Raw genomic sequence first — 9,642 nt, forward strand, 5'->3', positions numbered from 1 at the left:
AGGGTAAAAATTATTATTCCAACTCCAAAGAATGCAACAGTAGGGAAAGCGTTGGATAGCGTAGGGGTAAAAATTACTATTCCAACTCCAGAGAGTGCAACAGTAGGGAAAGCATTGGATAGCATAGAAGTTAAATATAACATACTTATAAATAATTGTTGTAAATAAAATAATTTAAAATTACATTTTTAAATAACTCTACATCATTTGCAAATACCCATTAATAATTACTAAAAACATAATTACAATTAAATAATTAATTAATAATAAATTAACAATAAATACCAATAAATATTATTTTAGAAATATAAATTAACAAATAATAAATATTGAACCTTAAAATATTTTTCAAAACAAAACACATTAATAATTAAAAATTGAATAACAATAAAAAATGGTAAACAAACATTTTTTGTAATGAAAAATTATTTATCAATTAATAAAATAAATTTCCAATTAATAAAAGTAATTAACAATTAAAAATATCAATTACCAATTAGACAAAATTAATTACCAATTCAAAATGTAATTACCAATTACAAACCTTAATTACCAATTAAAAAATTAATTGCCAATTAAAAAATGTAATTACCAATAACAAACCTTAATTACTAATTAAAAAAATTAATTAGCAATTCAAATAATTAATTACCAATTAATATTTAATTATATATAAAATAATTATCAATATCAATTGAAAATAAATAATTACTTAATTACAATTAAATTACTTCCTACCCAATTCCCCTATAAACCCCCAACCCGCTACAAAACTTAAACACAAAAATGAATTGAAAATAATTTACAATTACTAAAAATTAATAATTAATTTACTATAATTAAATTACTTCCCACCCTATTCCCCTATAAACCTACAACCCTCTCCAGTACTAAAACATAAAATTAAATTACATATAACATTTTCAATATATAAAAAATAGTACACATATAATTCAAAACAAATAAAAAACTTAACAAAAAACATATAACACGTTCATATAAAATACATAATAAAATACATAACAAACAAATATCGATATTAGTAACATCGAAAATAATAACATCGATATAATTGATATCGACATTACTAACTTCGATATTACTTACATCGATATTAAAAAAATCGATATTACTTACCTTAGGGTCGATATTCTGTCCTACGATATTCTTTTTTTTTGTTTAATACATTTTTATTGAACATTTTTGCAAGTAAAACAGAGTACATGCCATAAAATCGGAAATATATGAACCAGAATAGGGATATAGAATCAGGCATACTATTATATGATGAAATAGAGTAAAAATGGTGATGTAGAGGAAGGGGAGGATAAGAGAAAAGAGGGACAAGAGAGAAGGAAAGGAAGGAAAGAAAGAAGAGAAAGGAGGAAGAAGAAAGAGGAGTGGAGAGAAAGGTAGAGAAGACTCAGTGAGATGGAGTAGTGGAGGAAAGATAGGAAGTAAAGGGGAGCCATAGAAGATCAGATTGTATTTTTTGAGAAATTGAGGAAGAGGATACCGTAGCAATTCTATGTTCATCACAAATAAAGTTCCACCACATTGATAAAGATATTTTGGAATTATCTTTCCATGACGATAAAATAACCTTAATGGCCAAAGCAACAAAAAGGTCAAACAATTTAGATTCAGATGAGGTCATATCAATATCAGGCGACAGGGAGCCTAGAAAAACATGCAAAAAAGATAAAGCATTGTTAAACTTAAAAATTGACATGCAAACCTTCCAAACTGAATTCCAAAAGGAGGAAACCATAGCACATTCATATAGCAAATGGATTAATGTTCCTGGATTGTTAGAACAAGACCAACATAAGGGAGAGGAATCAGGGGAAAATTTACAAATGCTAATGGGAGTAATAATCGCTCTACAATACACAAAATAGAGAGATTGAGTCACACGGACAGCTGCAGAAACTTTAAATAACTTTGCCCACATTTTTCCCCACATATCAACAGAAAAAGAAACAGATAGATCATTTTCCCAAATAAGTTCAACGCTAGATTTAGAACGGGTTGGGGCCTCAGAAAGCATAATAGTATAAACAAGAGCAGCCTTAGGAATGTGGGTAGAGAACAAAGGATATAGGGGAGATGGAGGGGTTACACCAGGAAACTTATCAGGAAGCATGAAAGTAGCTAAGTAGGATTGAATAGCAGTCACAATAATAGTGTATTCGCCAATAAGAGCATCAGGAAGTTGGTAACTTAGTTGCAAATCTTGGAAGGGAACAATATTGAAATTATGGAGAAATTGATAGACAAATGATACATTCTTTTCCTTCCAATACTTGTAGTAAAAAGATTTACCCTTATACTTGAGAAATTTATTATACCAAACAATGGAAGATAAAAAACATTGCAAGGGGAGTACATTTTTAGAGAAGGTATTGGAGATAAGAGTTTGTGAATACTTCAAAATGGAGTATTGTGAAATAAAAGAGCAGTTAGACATAAAAGCAACCTGTGTAAAAGAGAAATCCTTCAAAAGGGAGCGTTCAAAAAGAACCCATTTAGGAACTGGCGTTGTCTGAAAATCATATGCCAATGAAAACGATTGTTTAAGTAAAAAAGCAGAGTGGTAGGCTTTAAACAGAGGGAAACAGACACCTCCGTCAGTTTTAGGGCGAGTAAGCTTAAGCAAGGCAATACGAGGGGGTTTGTTATTCCATAGAAATTTTGTACATAAAGAATTTATGCGGGAGAAATATACATTAGGGATTTTGATGAGAAGCATAGATACTGTATACAATACATGGGGAGTAATCATCATTTTAATAGTATCCAGTCTGCCCCACCAGAAAGAAAAAGCTGGGACCACAGGAGGAGAAGAGCTTGCAGTTTCTGGATCAAATTGTTAAAAGTATATTTGAGAGTATCCTTAATGGAAGAAGAAAACCAAATACCCAGATATTTAATTTTGGAGGGACACCAAGTAAATTCCATATCACTAAACATATACTGGGAGCACTCATAATTCAGGGGCAGAACCTCGGTTTTGGATAGGTTAAGTTTATAGCCAGATACAGATGAGTAAAGGCGTTTTCTTTTTGTTCCCCTTTTTTGCTATTGCTAATGTGGTTCAAGTTCACGTGTTTCACTTGTCTCATTTCTTTTGTTGATTTGCCCTTTTTTAATATTCTTGCTTGTTGTGTTTTCTTATGTACTCCCCTTCATGCAGTGTATACCCTTCATTTGTTACGAGTCTCTCCAATCCCTCATCATGTGTAATCTCGTGTCATGGAATGTCCGTGGTCTTGGAAATCCTGTTAAGCGTCAAAAGGTACTGTCCCACTTGTCTAAACTTCACTCTCAAATTGCATTTCTACAAGAGACTCATTGTTCTGATGTGGAGTCGTTAAAGTTAAAACGAAACTGGGTGGGACAAGTTGTTTTTTCTCCTGCCTCTAATAAGAAAGGTGGTGTTGCTATATTATTTCATAAAGCTTTGCAAGTTCAAATTATTTCTACTGAACATGATAATGATGGACGATGGGTGATGGCTAAGATTGTAGTCCAGAATAAAACATTAGTCTTATTGAATATTTATGGCCCTGTTCGTCCTGATCCCAAATTTTGGTCGGATATTAAAATTCTCCTATCTTCTACTGATTGCCCTAATATTTTTGTAGCCGGAGATTTCAACCAATGGTTGGATCCTTTCTCTGACAGACTATCCAAATGTAAATTCCAACCGGATAACACTCACAAAGCTTTCCAATCGGCCATTGCCTGTCGTCCATTTTTTGATGTATGGAAAACGTGTAACCCTGATTTCTTTGAATATACTTTTTTCTCCAATTTGCATCATACTAGATCCAGAATAGATTATATTTTGGTCAGTAAATCCTTACTCCCCTCTATTCAGAAATCAGAAATTGGCTCTATTTTTATTTCAGACCATGCCCCTGTTTTTGCCACACTTGATTTTTCTCTCTCCTCCATGAAGTTTAGCCGTTGGAAATTTAATACATTCCTCTTATCTGACCCACTTTTTGTCACAAATGTTACCCCTTTTATTAATTAATTTTTCAGTTTTAATGTTCCTTCGGATACTTCCATTCCTAACACATGGGACGCTTTCAAAGCTGCTTTGCGTGCCTTTGTTTTATCTTTTGTTTCTAAGAAGAAAAGAGTGGCTAAAGCCAAATATGAGGCTCAATTACTTACTATCAAACAACTAGAACACACTTATTTTACCTCTAAAGATCCTGCTGCCCTTACTGCCGTCATTGCTGCGAAAACGGAACTAAATAAATTGGCCACTGTTGAAGCATGTAACGTTTTACTTAAAATCAAATCTAAGTATCACGGGGGCCAAAACAAGGCAGGCAAGATGTTGGCTAATTATCTGAAAATCAAGTCTGAACGTAAAACCGTTGGACCTATCCTTGATGAATCCACTAACAAATTAGTGTCCTTTGATAAAGATATTGCTAATGTTTTTCAGGAATATTATCGATCCCTTTACTCAGATGACACTTTCCCTTCCACTTGTAACCTTGACTCTTTTTTTTCTGGCCTTCCTCCCCCTCCAACTCTTCCTGACGAATTTGCTTCCTTAGAAAAAGAAATTACTCTCCAAGAAGTAACCTCTGCAATCCGTGCTTTGAAAAGATCTAAAGCTCCTGGTCCTGATGGCCTTCCTGTTGAGTTTTATTCTACTTTCTCCTCGATTTTCGCCCCTAAACTTTTACAACTCTTTAATTCCTTTATTACTCAAGCCAAAGCCTCGGGGTCCTTCATAGACGCGTTAATTGTTCTTATCCCCAAACCAGATAAGGACCACTCTTATTGTAAAAACTTCCGCCCTATTTCCCTAATTAATTATGATTGTAAAATTTTTGCCAAGATCCTTGCCTCTCGCCTCGATAATATAATCCCCCTTTTGATTAAAACAGACCAGGTTGGATTTGTAAAGGGTAGGCTTGCTTCAGATAATGCGCGTATGTTTGCTAACATTATTTCCCTTAGTAAGAAATATAAACACCCCCTTGCCGCTCTTTCTTTGGATGCGGAAAAGGCATTTGATCGAATCAATTGGCAATTTATGTTTCAGACACTCCAATGGTTTGGTTTTGGGCCCTCTTTTATTTCATATGTTAAATTATTGTATTCTTGTCCTCGTGCCAGTATTTTTGTAAACAATCAGTTTTCCAAATACTTTTCCTTATCCCGTGGTACAAGGCAAGGTTGCCCCCTCTCTCCCTTATTATTTATTCTATGCCTTGAACCTTTTTTAGAGCGCATCCGCAATAATGACTTGATTACTGGCTTTCAGTTTTCTTCCGTTCACACAAAACTCTCTGCTTATGCGGATGATATTTTAGTCTGTATGTCCAACCCTGTTGACTCCTTACCTCCCTTCATGAATGAAGTCCAACGATATTCTTGACCTCGATTTTCTTCACCTTCGATATTTTTAACTCGATATTAAGGTTGGTCGATAATTTGGAATCGATATTTTGACTGTGCGCCGACGTGACTATGTATTTTCTGCTACAATATAGCCCGAAATTACATATTCGCCTTTCCTGTAATTATGCCTAATTTCACATAATTTTGCTGATATTTTGCATATTTGTGCAAAATCAAATTATATGAATTTCACTCACCCTTAGTCAGAACATCTCTCATGTCCCAATTTCTTACACTACTTCCCCACAATTTATTTATACATCCTACCCTCTCCTACTCAGTCCTTTCCTGACTTTTTTTCCTCTCCACTTTTTTATTGCCAACCAGACACCTATGGTCGACGACTGAGCACTGCTCCATTTCTGAGATAATATTTTATTTCATAAATATTTTATTTCCTCGTTCTCTCTCTCATGAGCCAGCTTCCACTCTTCTGCCATTCCTAGCAGCATAAACTGTTACAAGCAAGCAACATAACACTACACATCTCTCGGTCTGCCTACTGGCTGGGGAGTACATGTCAGTTGGTCTACTGTATGTAGGGGGACTGTAGGTATGTGTGCATGGGTGGCTGTAGGTGTGCTGTTCTGTGAATGCATGGATGCATAGATATGATGCTCTGTCTGCGCATTTGCCTGGGTGCACCATCTGATAAGTGTAGGCATGAATGTTCTATTTCTATGCACATCCACTACACTTGTATGCTTTTCACACACTCACAAAAACACCCACACACACAGACCGGCCATTGACAATAATGTAGTGTGTACAGGGCCAGACTGGCCGTAGCAGGCACCAGGCATTTTACTGATGGGCCGGAAGGGTGGGGGATGGTTTTGTTACAGAGGACCAATATTTATATCGGCCCCCTGTAACAAAAGAAACTGGCAGCAGTGCTGATCAAGTAGCACCCTCCACTGGCCCAGCCCTGGCAGTTCTACCCCCTGGAACGCCCCCACCACTGCCCTCCGCCCCAGGCCGGACGAACAGAACTGCCAGGGCTGATTTCTGTTCCCAGTCCGGCCACAAGTGTGTATTTACCATTATAACTCCTCACGCACTTCGATACTGGGGGGTTATGAAGCGGACTGAGGCACATATAACTGCACTTTTAGTTTTTGGATTCACTCACTCGAAAGTACCTAAACAAACTACAGAGACCGGTGCTCTCAGCACAGCAGTCCTAGTAAAGATAATGGGGCATATTTATGAGTTCTGACGCATCTCTGCAAATCAGCAGGGATGCGCCAGAATGGATGCGTCACGCAATTCCCTCCTTGCGGCACCACAGACGCGCCGCATTTACAATGCGGCGCACCATGGTGCAAGGAAGGGCAGATGCGTGACGCATCTTGTGGTGTACGGGTGGCGCATTGCTGGAGTAGCGTCGCAAGTGCGACGCAACTCCCGCAATGTACAGAGGCCATCCATACATAACGTGGTGCGTCACTCCTTACGCCTGCTTCAAGCAGGCGTAAGGATTTGACGCAGCAGCGTCGTAAAACTGACTCAGTGAAATCTTGTAGATTTCACTGCGTCAGTTTTATGGGGCTTTCCTACGAGGGAACGCCCACCCTGCAACAGAACGCCCACATGAAACCTGACGCAGGTTTCATGTGGCGCAGGGCTTTACAACGTGACGCATCTGCCTAGATGCGTCACGTTGTAAATAGGTCGCAGGGATGCGCCACGTTTCCGCGCCATTGCGTCACGCAACGGCGGCGTAAACGTGGCGCAACCCCAACATAAATCTGCCCCAATGTTTGTCTGGTTCTGCCAGGGTTTAGCCACACTAAGAGGACTGACCCAATATTCACAGGGCATGGGTTATACATGCCCCCCTACTATACTTTCCAGCGCTAAACTTGTTCTTCGGGTAGTTCTCCTCAGATTGTTTAGGACGCCTTTCAAGCTGCCTCTAGAGATTTCATTATTTCCTTTATAGCCCATGAAAAGAAGTCTTCTTTTAATAATATCCAATCAATTAATGTACGTATTAAACAACTATGCTTTTTACTCTACCAAAATCTAAAACTTGTCTTGAGGAACTCATTAAGGCTAAATTTGCTTTTTCTAAACTTTCTACAGAAATAACTAATTCGTATTTACTTAAATCTATTGCTAAATATTATGGTGGTCAAAATAAGGGAGGGAAACTCCTTGCTAATTACCTAAAGATTAAAAAAGAACGTACCAGGGTTGAATCTCTTCAAACCTCTACTAATCTCATTTTTCATAAAAATGAAGATATCCTTTCAGAAGTTTCCCATTATTTCGAAATCTCTTTTTACTCCTGAGTCTCTTCCTATCAAAAAGATATCATTTAATATATATTCTCTACCATTTCCCCTTCTTCTCCTGATGTGCATTTTTCCCCTGTGTATGCTAATATTCAGACTAATGATATACTTACTGCTATTAAAATTAGTAAAAAAGGGAACTATTGAGTTTTACATTTTTTATTTTTTTTATTTCTTATTTGTAAATTGCATCAACTATTTCTTTACTTTATATCTTCTCAGAATTCTAGTGGGTCATTTCAAGATGCTTTAGTATGTCTTCTTCCTAAAGAGAACAAGGACCACACATTGTGCAAAAACTACAGGCCTATTTCATTAATCCATCTAGACTGTAATATCTTTGCGAAAATACTTGCTCTCACGATTGGATTCTTTCCACTTAATTAGGAACGAACAGTGTGGTTTTGTAAAAGGTAGACATATATCAGGTAATACTAGATTATTTATTTAACATGCTAAGTAAATCCAAATAATATAAATATTCTTTGGCTGCGGTTTCTTTAGATGCTGAAAAGCTTGTGCTAGAGTTATTTGGTCACTTTCTTGGTTTGGCTTTGGTTCTTAATTTAGTAATTATGTGTCTTTTTAATGTTCTTTCCCTAAATCTTCTATTTTAGCTAACGGACTAATTTCTTTATTGTTCACCCTATATAGAGGTGTCAGACAAGGTTGCCCTCTATCACCCTTGTCGTTTATTCTTGCTCTAGAACCCTTTTTTAATAAAAAATCAGATGAATTCACATATTAAATGTATTTCTTATTGTGACAAGAAATTTAAACTTTCCGTTTGTGAGAATGGCATTTTACTTTTTATTTCACATCCACAGACCTCTCCACCTGCTTTTTTGACAGAAGTAGATAACTTTGCTCTAGTCTCAGGATATAAACTAAATACTTGTAAATGTGAAAATGTTCCCTTAGATAAATTGTGTTTCCATGCTGATTTTCTATCTTCTTCTTTCCACTGGAACTCTAATAAAATAAAATATCTTGGACTATGGTTCACTTCTTCTATTAAAGAAACTGTTAATTTAAATCTGAAGGAATTACATTCAACATTACTTTTGTCTACATCTCAATGGCGCACTTTATTTTTATCATGGTGGGGGCCATTTAGATGCTGTAAAAATAATCTTAGTTCCTATAATATTGTTTTATTTAGCTAATATTCCTATAAATATTTCTAACGTACAATATAAGAAAATAGATAATATTTTATCAAAGTTTTTATGGCACAATAAAAGGGCTAGAATGTCTCTTTGTAAACTCAAAAGACCTAAACACATGGGTGATGTTAACTTTACGGATTTTCATTCTTACTATACAGCTTTCTTCCTTAAACATTCTTCCTTTTTGTTACCTGACAATAATTCTACAACCTATTCCTTATGGGTTGATGGGTTGATGTTGAAAAACCTTTTATTCATCCTTTCTCTTGTGAGGAATATCTTTCCTTTTCTCAAAAACCCTTATCAGTGTCTTTTCCTAGTTTTTAAAAATGCCTGTAAAGTTTTCCATTCTATTTTTATTTCTTATCAAAGTGTTAAAATTGAATTCTTCAATTTGGTATAATAAGCATATTAAGATCCATAATAAATCAATTTTCTGGAAAAAGCAGCTTGCTAAAGGACTTAGATGGACTTATCAACTTTTTCAAGATGATGTTTGTATTCCATTTTCGATGGCTCAAACCCGCTTTTCCAAACTAAATACTTATCTTTAATCTTTGCAGTTCAATCCTCTTATAATCAACTTCTCCCTAATAGCCTGCCTAGCTCCCCTACACCTAATATAAAGTTGATTTTATGTAATTCTCCTTCTGCATCTCAAATTTACAAATAGTCAATGTCTTCAGACACTCAAGATAACACAGAGGTAGAATGTCATTGGGAATATGACTTAAAACTCT

This window comes from Lissotriton helveticus, chromosome 11 (genome assembly GCF_964261635.1).
Source record: "Lissotriton helveticus chromosome 11, aLisHel1.1, whole genome shotgun sequence".
NCBI lineage: Eukaryota > Metazoa > Chordata > Amphibia > Caudata > Salamandridae > Lissotriton > Lissotriton helveticus.